Below are 11,087 nucleotides of genomic sequence, written 5' to 3'. Positions count from 1 at the left end.
CTGGAAGCTCTCTCATGACTCAGAACTCTGATTCTGCTAAAATTATGAGCTCCCTTTCTTCATAGCAATACCCTAGGCATAGCTACAGGTGAAGTGGGCAGCTCATGTTCAGTCCGCTGCTCTTCTGGTCTCAGAGCAAATGTTTGTGTGTTGGCTGTTGCCAACATTGCCGGCTATTCACCCTAGCCATTGGATACACAGCTCTATGTCTGTGTATTCTATCTTGTGTCTTTAGTTGCAGCTTATTTGGATACAGGATTGACTTCTTTTCTGTGTGTACAGTGACTGACCCTTTCTGAGATCATTGTGCTCTTCTGGAACACAAATAAAGTTGTGTCCTTGCTGCTGGTTCTAGAGATATAGACTGAACTGTGGGCCCAAAGGTTCCTCTGAACAAATTGCCAATTTTTAATCTGTTTTACAGTTATTATTTTTAATAAATATCAATTCATTGTGAGCCTGGGATTCTTTTTTGTTGTCTTTGGGTTTAGGAGGTAAATTATGAACTCCTAAAATCCTATTCTGACCAAGCTAGAAGATTTTAAGGGCCTGTTTGGTGTTGTTTTCTGTTACATTATGTATGCCTACAACACTGATTTCATTTTGAGTATTGGATATTTGACTCAGATGTGAATCATATTTCTTCTTTTCTGTAATGAGTAGCAGATCTGTTTTTCCACAGTGGCTCCTAGTCCAATATTTGAAAATGTACTCCATTGATATCTATGGAAATTATTGTATGATGCTGCTCTAGCTTAGCTTTTATTAGTTGCTAAAACATAGTTGACAAGCATGCTTCTCTGGGAGACATATTGTTATCTGTGGATTAGAAGTGGGACTGTAACTAGAAAGTTTTACTTAATATTTATTCCGTGAAAGATTACATAGAGGACAGAAACAAATTTTTAGCATGCTGCTTCAGGAAATTTGAGAACAAAACACAGTCTAGTGTGAAAACCTGACACATCTGTAGATATTCCAAAACTCAGAATGCTTGCATGTTGTGTCTCATTATGCGGAATTATGTATAAAATGAGCTACCTCCTGAGGGATATTGTAATGACTGCCAGTTGGTGTTTGCTGAGCACGGTGATGTTGCTCCTGGACATGTGAGTCCCTCAAGACGACTTTGTGTTATGGCAGGGGGATTTATAGTATTTTTCCCAAATAGACCAGAATTTTAAAATAGTTAGCTTACTCTGAGCCTCTAAACATCTTGCTAATGAATAGATCATCACAACTGAAGTCTCATTTCTCCTTTTTGAATCCAGATTCTGGATGGGTGAACTTTGACAAAAGACTGCTTTGCAGATGAAAGCCTTCTCCAGACATTGTTACGTAAATACGGGACACAGAGGAAATGTGTAACTGTCTCTCTCTTTTGAGTGCATCCTTGCTCATCAGTTATAGCAACAGGTGGTAGTAGTTACAGAAGGCTGGTTGTTTAATATATGGAATTCTGCACATTTTCTGTTCTGTAAGTTATGATAAATGTGGCGCTTTATGTGAGTGGAGATTGTTGAAGGTATTTGATAAGATGCTTCCATTACTGTGGACCAGTATCTTTGCATTTTTATTTCAAGACCTACTTTATATGAGACTGATAAAAATATATTTTCTTTTATTGCAGACATTGTTTATACAAGGATTTGAGACAAAAATGGTGTCATCAGGGTAAATATTGTGCAAAAACTAAAAGAAAACATGGACATTTGCTAGAAACAGTGTTTTTTCAAGGTCCCCTGTTACTAAAGAGTTTTAAACAGCCTTTTAGGAAAATCTAAGATTGTTTACATAAAAGCATTTCAAACTTTTCCTCTTATAAATAATGTGTGGTGACTAGGTATGTTAATGTTTGCAGTAAACCTCTTTATCATGGTAAAATAAAATAAATACTTATCAGTTTTTAAAAAATGTATTTAGCTCTCAGTAGATAAAAGATTATTCCTCTGAAGAGAACTATATTTCTTGCAGTTGTTAAACCACTATGAGCTGTATAAAAGTGGTTAGCCTGTTTAAGTGTTTCACCTATCCAATGGTCCTTTTGGTTGCATGCAGGTAAGCTACAAGAGAATGGTATGCATAAGCCAAATATTTTATCTTAAGCAAGAAAAGGGCTATCAGTTTCACTTTAAGTTACAGGTCCCATTTTTTGTTACATTTTTCTGATTTTTTTTAATGACAAATTTTTTTTAATAACTGAAGAATCACTAGGTCATAGGACATTACCATTCAAGAAATTAAGGTATAATATTTTCTTCTGTATAAGCGTCTTTAAATTTTGATAGACATCAAATTTTGAACTCAGGCTGGTACAAGAATATATATGGGTAGCTTAGTCACTGGCTTGAGCATGTGTCCAACAGCCAAAGATCTCATGCGCCTTTGTTCTGAGAATAAGCAATAAAACCCTGAAAGTTGTCATATCTTTTTAAAGATGCAATAAATTTTAACCTGCCTCTGTCTTTGCTGCAGGGAACATTATTTTTGCAATCTACTTCTGGGAATGGTACTTTCTTCTGGAAAGGAATGTTTTTGTTCAACTTTGTTTTTCTTAATTTTCCACAGGGCATCAGTTTTACTGAATAAAATCACACAGCAGTGTAGCCAGATACCTGTAAAATAGGATGCTGAGCATAACTGTGAAGGTCTGCCCAAGAAACTGGTACGCCCTCTGTGTAGCCTGTCAGAGTCCTGACACTGCACTGTCATTTTACAGAATCACAGAATCACAGAATAAGCTGAGTTGGAAGGGACCCATAAGGATCATTGAGTCCAGCTCTTGGCCCTGCACAGCACCATCCCCAAGAGTCACACCATGTGCCTAGCATTTATCCCAAGCAGAGCATTTATGCTGCTGAATAGCAAAACAGGGTTGAAATTTGTTCTTGCTACTTTTCATTGCTGTAAGATCAGTGCTGCCCTAGTGACTGGTGATGTACTTATAAGTACTTGGCCTTTCTCTCAGTTTTCAAAAAAGCTGATATTTAATACTAAAGAAACTGACATTATAACTGTTCTCTACAAAACACTTTTGAAATTAAAAATGAGCTAGATCTCTCAAGTTGGATTCTTTTACATAACATATAAAAGGTGTCTACATATAACAATTCAGCAGATGTGTTCACTCATTATGATATAATTAATTTGATATCCTATTGTGATGTACAATTCTGTTTAATGTCTGAACTTGCTCAACTGAAGAACAAAAGCAGCAGAGGTGAAATGCACCATTCAGAGTGATAAAGGATGATATACCTTTCTTGAAGGGACAGTCTTTTGATTTTCATCTAATTTCACTGGGGCAAATTACCTTTTACTTCTATGTATATTTGCTTTGGGAGAAAGCCTCATGTTTAGAGCTAAGAGTAAGGTATAGAGTTGGGCTTTTTATTGCACCTTTTAAAAACTTTGTTTATATGTCTTTGCAACTAGTACCTCAGGTAGGAAAATACTTTGGAAAAGTGCCTTCTTTGAATTCCAATGTGAACCATCAAAAAAACCCAAACTAAACAAAATAAACACATAACCCAACATGTTTTAATCTTCCCAGAAGAAAAAAGTGGTAGAAAGCTAACTATCAGCTTTGGTTTGTTTAGAAACAGGGCAAATGTGGTGTACAGCTCCTGTGGGAAAGTTGATAATAAAAAATGCTTTTTCTCTTATAAATATGTTGCTGAAAGGAGTACTGAAAAATATAAGCTATACATTATGCAAATATGCATCTGGATAGCTAAAGGTGAAAACTTGAAGATAATAGCCATATGCAAAAATTTAGGTCTGCACTCTCCAGAAGCAGGTGAATGTTTAGTTGCAGTCAAAAGGAAGGATAGATCTGTAATATTAAAAGTTATTATTATAACTGAGCAATTTGTAAGACAACAAACAATCTCAAAGATAGTTCAGTGTGTATTACAGCATGTACAGAGGGACAATCACTAAAGATGGAGCTCTTTCTTTAAACAAAACAAGAATAGAATAGGAATATTCTGTTTATCAGCTCTTCTCTTTCTAAGGTCCCAAGAAAACTGTCAGATAGATGTGGATTTGAAATTGCATTCCTTTGTTAAACATTCATTTTTTAAAATAAATAATTACAGATGAATGTAAATGAATGAAAGACTCATTCCACTGTTTCTTCCTGCAGTATTATAAACATATATTTTTAGTAGGACATTTTAATGTTGAGGGTTTTTTGTGGTTATGGAAGTAGAGGAAGAAAAAGGGAAACATGAACAACTCTTCTCTAGCAGGTTTCGCAGATTTGTTCTTTTCTTCCATAGAAGGAGAATTGATAAATGTCAGTTATCTGATCTTGTTCCCTGAAAATTCCTGCCAAAAGCCTTAAAGAGAGTAATTTGATATTTTCCTCAGTGTACCAACATCTACTTATTGATTATAATACAGTGTTTTGTGCACTTACTGGGGAAGTTAACTTGAAATGCTTTTAGTTCAAATCAAGTAACTCACAGAAAGAGCAGAAGATTAAGAGCGAAGCTACAGTTGTTGTACAAGTGTACAAGTGTATAGAACTTAAGGGAATTGAATTTAGCTGCTACTACACTTATTAACAAATTGTTTTTTCTGTGTATTGACACAACAAAGACCTAGTGATCACTTGTGCTGTGTCATTAGATGAGCATGAGAGGTCATACTGAGAAGTCTTTCCAAAAGATGGAGATATGCTTAAGAAATCATATTGGAATCCTGGTAACCTGGTAATCCTCTCTTCTCAAAACCTCAAGAGTTATGAGTATGTGATTCTCACCAGCACTGGGTCTCTCTACCAAGCACTGGATTATGTGTTGTGGCAGTAATCTGCCCATTGTAAGAGTAATAAAAATGAACAAAATGTATTTTCTACCTCAATTTGCTTTTAATCACCAGCAAAAAAAAAAATCTTTTACCCAGCTCAACTGTTACTGCCTCACATGTTTTCTCCATTAAAAAAAAAATAAAAACTGAAGTCTATTTCTTAATGTATTTCTGAAAATCTCTCCCAGTATTCCTGCCTGTAGAGACTTTTAGGGAAAATACAATATGAGAGCAGAAAGAGGCATTCCACCAAGAAAATGGACTGGGTGAGTCAGTACTTAAACCTCATGCCATTTGCTGCTGATTTCAAGGAGACCTTGAATTGTAGGGAGGCATTGGAGAAGGAGGATCATCTTGCAGTACTTTCAAGCTTCAAACACTGCTGACAGGTGTGCAAAATTTAGGGCAATGTATTACTGCATTTCATCCCTAATTTAGAGCTAGAGCATGTTTCCAAGAAATCGCTGACTGTTGCAGAAACCACCAGAACAACGCTGAGAAAGCTCCTCTCAGTGAAAGCAACCATGTTAGAGAATAGCTCCTGCTATGGGCTTAAAATCAATTGGCTGCCCGCCAAGGGGCAAATACTTGGCAGCTTGGGGAAAAGGATCCACAAAAGAAAGTCTGTTACCACAAGAAATACTTGCCTCTGAAAATATATCCTGGTTTGTGGAAAACCAATTAAATACAATCAGTGAATCCTTTTAGTGTTTTCTTTTGTTTTATTTTATTTTATTTGCATGGATTACATTAACAGCATTTCAAAGGGTAGAAACTTTATTTTTCCTAGTATGAAATAATGAGATTCTTCAGACTTAGTGTAGGTCACACACTATTTTATGCACTTCACATTGTGTAAAATTATTTGCAATATTCTCTGGAAGTGAAATAAGGAAAGCAGTCCTTTACCTGAGCTTAGATAATAAGGAATTTAATGATGAGTAGTAATCACATATAAGATATAAAAAGGATTACTCACTATAAGATTAAATCAAAAGAAAGAAATTATAGGGGATACTTTCAAAGGCACCCAGACCCCCAATTCCATCTGCTTAAAATGGGAAATTTGGCAGCTAGATTTTAGCTTGCTAAATTATACTGTGAGATTCTCTGCCTTGCTCCTTTTCCATACCAGAGTAAAAGTGAAAGAGTGGATGGCTTAGCTTGAGCATTTTAAACCTTTTGGGACTTAAAGAACTGAAACAACCTTGGCTAGACAGACTTCCATTGTGCCTTAAGGGGCTGACTTCGTTGAGGGCATAGATTTCTGTATTTAGTATGGTTGGGGTTTGTTTTGGTGGTTGTTTGGGGGGTTTGCTTGTTTTTCCCAGAGCTGCATGTTTCATTGCTGCATTGTTGTTTTATTGAAATTTTCTTGCAGTCTAGAAGAGAATTATTAGACATCTGCATAAAATTGAGACACAGACCTTTCTTCAGAAAGCTGAACTGCACTAGGCCAATTATGTAATCTGAAACTCTGAAACCATTTTTTCATTAAAAGTTTGTAAGTGTTTTTAAATGTTTAGCAGGGCTGTAAAACTGGATGTATTACAGATACGGGCTGTACATAGATAAATACAGCTGTCTGCTATTCTTGATGGCGGTGATGCTCCAGTTTAGATAGCATGGACTTCTCACACCATGGAAGGATGAGTGTGTTTTGGGGGCACTTTATGCCAGGCATGTCCCCATTCTGCTGTGATTGAGTAAAAGAATTTGATTTATTTTTTGTCTTTCAGATTACATGTTTTTCGGTCTTTCTAACGGCTATTTTATAGTTTTTTTTGGCCACTTGTAAAAGTCATCAAAGATTTTCTAAGAGATGAATTTGATTATATGAGTCATGTCTACCATCTTGATCTTGTTCTTCCAGCTCATGTATGCAATTGGTATAGTTTTGTTGCCTTTTGAGTACTCTAGGCCATGCAAGTCATATGCTATGTTTATGAAACAATAGTCTATTTATCTTCCTCCATCCCATTTCTCCTTTGAATCTTCTGAAACTTCCAGGCTCTGCGGCTGGCATCACTGCCAAAATCTGCGGTGTTTTCACAAGGGAAAGACCTACATAGCACTAGATGTGCTGGCATCAGATGGGACCCCTCTTATCAAAGGAGGAGAGTGTGCTTGGGAACTAGCAGGGCTCACTGGCAGAGCTTCAAATTAGATGTGGTGGGGGAAAGGGACAATATCAGGTTTGTCCCTGGCAAGCTCCTTGAAAGGGTGTAGTGAGGTGGGAGCCAGTCTCCTCTACTGTGCCAGCAGTGAGAGGACCAGAGGAAATGGCCTGAAGATGAGAAAGGGGAGATTCAGATTAGATATTAGAAAATATTTTTTTGTTGATAGGGTGGTCAGGCATTGAATCAGTTGCCCAAGGAGGTGATGGAGTCACCATCCTTGGAGCTGTTCAAGAGAAGTCTAGATCTGTTGTAATATGGTTTACTGGTTAAGGGGTTGCTGTGGTAATGCTGGGTGGGTGGAGGGATTCAATGATCTTGAAGGTCTCTTCCAACCTTTAAGATTCTATGATTTGATGATTCATGATCCAGGTAATAGACAGGCCTATCAGAGGAATGTGTTACTGGATGTCTTGGTCATCAACACAGGTGAGCTCATTGGAGACATCAATATTACAGGCAGCCCAGGCTGCAGTGACCCTGCAGTTTGCGCTCCTGAGGGATATGGGTCAGGTAAGAAGGGCCTAAAATTAGGCCCCTGAACTTTAGAAAAGCAAGCTTCCAGCTCTTCAGAGAAATAGTCAGTGGGATTCTCTGACAGACTGCCCTGAAGGACAAGAGAGTGGAACAGACCTGAAAGATTGAACAAGAGCTATCAATCCCTAGAAGCAAGTAATCATGCAAGGAAGGCACGAGACTGGCATGGCTGAGCAGGCAATATCTGGACTTCTGTAAAAGTCTTTAACAGAGTCCCCTAGAAGATCCTTCTCTTTAGATTGGAAAATTACAGAACTGATGGGTGGAACTCTTAAATGCATAAGGAATTGGTTAGACAGTCACATCCAGAGGATAGTGGTCAATGGCTCAGAGTCCTGAAGGACATCAGTGACAAATGGTGTCCCTCAGGGGTCTGCATTCAAACCAATGTTAATAATATATTCATTAATGACATAGGTAAAGGAACCAAGTGCTCCTTCAGTGAATTTGCTGATGACACCAAGCTGAGTGATGCGGTTGCAACACCTGAAGGGCAGGATGCTATCCAGAGGGATCAGGACAACCCCCAGAAGTGCACCCGTGGTACTCATGAGGTTTAACAAGACTGACTGCAAAGTGCTGCACCTGGGTCAAGGCAACCCTTGGCATCAACAAGGGTTGATGGGATGATCAGATGGAGAGCAGTGCTGCAGAGAAGGACTTGGGGGTGCTGGTGGGTGAGAGGCTGGACATGACTCAGCAGTGAGCATGCACAACCCAGAAAGCCAAACGTGTCCTGGGTTGCATCCAAAGCACCATAGCCAGCAGGGCCAAGGAGGGGATTCTGCTCCTCTGCTCTGCTCTGCTGAGACCCCACATGGAGTTCTGTGGCCAGTTCTGAGGCCTTCAATGTTAAAACATAGACCTACTGGAGTAATTTCAGAGAAGGGCCACAAAGATGATCAGAGGGATGGAGAACCTCTCCTGTGAGAAAATGCTAAGACAATTGTGACTGTTCAGGCTGGAGAAGAGAAAGCTTTGGGGTGGCCTAATTGCGGCCTTCCAGTACCTGAAGGAAGCCTCCAAGAGAGATGGAAGGAGATTATTTACAAGAGCACAGCAGTGACAAGACAAGAGGCAATGGCTTCAAACTGAAAGAGAGCATGTTTAGATAGATGCTAGGGAAAAATCTACGGTATGAGGGTGCTGAGGCATTGGGACAAGTTACCCAGAGAAGCTGTGGATGCCCTATCCATGGAGGTGCTTAAGGCCAGACTGCATGGAGCTCTGAACAACCTGGTCTAGTGAAAGATGTTGTTGCCCACTGCAGATGGGTTGGAACTACATGATCTTAAAGGCTCCTTCCAACCCAAATCATTCTATGAGTCTGTGATTCAGCAGTGAAATAACTTCAGATTACTCCTGACTCCTTGATGAATGTTTTTAATACCTCAGAACATCTGATATTCAAACTGGTTATGTTAATTAGACAGAAGTAGGAATGGTGATGGTAGATTTATTTTGTAAGCACTATATCAGAAGAAGTCTGATTCAAGTTTGAAACTTAGGTTAGTCCTCACTACAGCAGGTAAGCTGGAGACTTGTGGAGATAGAGATGGATCTGGGATGGATTTCTGTTTGTCCCTCTTGCCTGGTCTTCCTCTGGGAATCCAGTAGGAAAAGGCTGCTCTGTTGTCCCGAGTCGCAGATTATATCCAGGTAGGAATGCTTGGCTACTCCTGCTGGGCAGAGCATCTCACAATGGAATTATGTAATTTTATCAGCCATGCAGTGAGACTCAGTGGCCCATTAACAGAAGATATCTCCCCAGAGGAAGGATGGGTTGTGGAAGAGATAAAGAAAACTGCCCAATTAAGAGAAGATAACTGCCCCACCTCTAACAGATGGCAAACAGAATACACACATATCTTACAGCCCAGGACACACTTGCATAGTCAATGTAAATATTTACAGAATTTCTTTCTCAGAGTGGGAGAACATGAGATATAAATAATCCCCTGAAACGGAAAAATATTTTATTTGATTCCTTTGTATTTGGAAATGTTTTAATTTATGATATTCTGCAGTGAATATGACGCGAAGATGTATTCAGGAGTTGATTAAATTCTCAAAGGTGCTCTACTCTCAAGATATCATCAGATTACTATTGCTGATTTTTTTTATTATGAAGACTTCTTGGTTTTCAACTTTTTTTTGGAGTATTTATGGGGCATAGACAGTTGAGGTGATTAAACTTCGTGGTCCTGAATGCTCGTCATCACTGGTGTTTTTGGAATTGCAAAACTCAAAAGCAACTGAACGAGCAAAACTACTGAAAACTTTGTATAGTGCTTGTACAGGGTGTGACATTCTGTGAACAAAACCAATTCTCTTCTGATTTGGTGAATAATTCTAAGTGCAGTCTTCAGAGATCAGAAATCTTAATTTATTGGAAGTGCAGCTCTGTTCGTGTTCAGTTTCGTAAGTGTTCACAACAGTTAAAACAAGAATGAAAAATTTGGGCATGAAGCAGGTATCACTTTAACCTGCCAGACCAAAAATTGGCTATATACCTCTACCTCATTCCCGTAGATAATGTAGTATTTCTGAATGGAAAGTTGTGGATTGGATCTTGACAAAATACTTTTAAATATATAGATAAATAAATGGTCTTTGTAATTCTTACTACAGATTCAGATAGTCATACTCCTTGTCGGTTAACATGCCCTCAAAATACTGAGTAGTAGAGTAGCTTTTGGAAAATAGCTCCCCTGGGGACAGAGTAGCATTGTTTTCTGAAAATGGTAGTATTTCCAGAACAGGGATAAATAAACCTTTGCCATTCCAGAAGTGAATGCTGAGGAAGAGGGGAGAGAGGTATCCCGCAATAAATACTGTGCTGCTTTTCCCAAAATAAATAAGCTTCTAGTTTTTTCCCAAGTGCAGATCAGTTAAAAGTATGTCTAAAGGATGTCAACATTTCTAAAGAATGATGAAGTTAAGTACTGGACTTGTTAGTAGGTAAGAGGAGTTTGAATATGGATAGTCAAGTTAAGAGAAATTTGCATCATGCTCACCTGCTATTTTGGTGAGAGGAAGTCTGTGTTGCTAGTAAGACACTTGACTGAAATCTGGGACACAGCATCTACTCTTACTGATGCCAGGAATAACCTCAACCAGATATTTCAGGTCACATTTTGGCAAAAGGTTGGAGCACAGGTTCATGTCCCACTGATTGCAAGACATGTTTCATGGAACAGAGAAAAATTCCACTGCTACTTAACTTGTCATCTAAAAAACTGAGGAAAAATGCAAACCCTTTTGGGTCTGTCTCTTTGTACATCGTGCACTTGCATTGTCAACTTTCAAAATATATATTTTTTTTCTGTGGAAATACACCCTATTTGTAATGCATTTCTGCCAGGTGAATTGGTTCAAGCTATCAACTCTCATCACCAGCTCTCTAGCAGTCGTGACTTCTCCCTGAGATTTCTTGGCACACACAGTGCATCTCTTTGTAAAGAGATCTGCAAATAGTACAAATACAAGAAAGTCTGTCATGCTTTCTTTTCTAATCTTTGATCTGTCATTAGGGGAGTGAGCCAGTATTACTATTTT

Source organism: Anomalospiza imberbis, chromosome Z (assembly GCF_031753505.1).
Source record: "Anomalospiza imberbis isolate Cuckoo-Finch-1a 21T00152 chromosome Z, ASM3175350v1, whole genome shotgun sequence".
Classification (NCBI taxonomy): Eukaryota; Metazoa; Chordata; class Aves; order Passeriformes; family Viduidae; genus Anomalospiza; species Anomalospiza imberbis.
The sequence above is the reverse complement of the archived record's forward strand: the minus strand, read 5'-3'. Positions refer to the sequence as shown.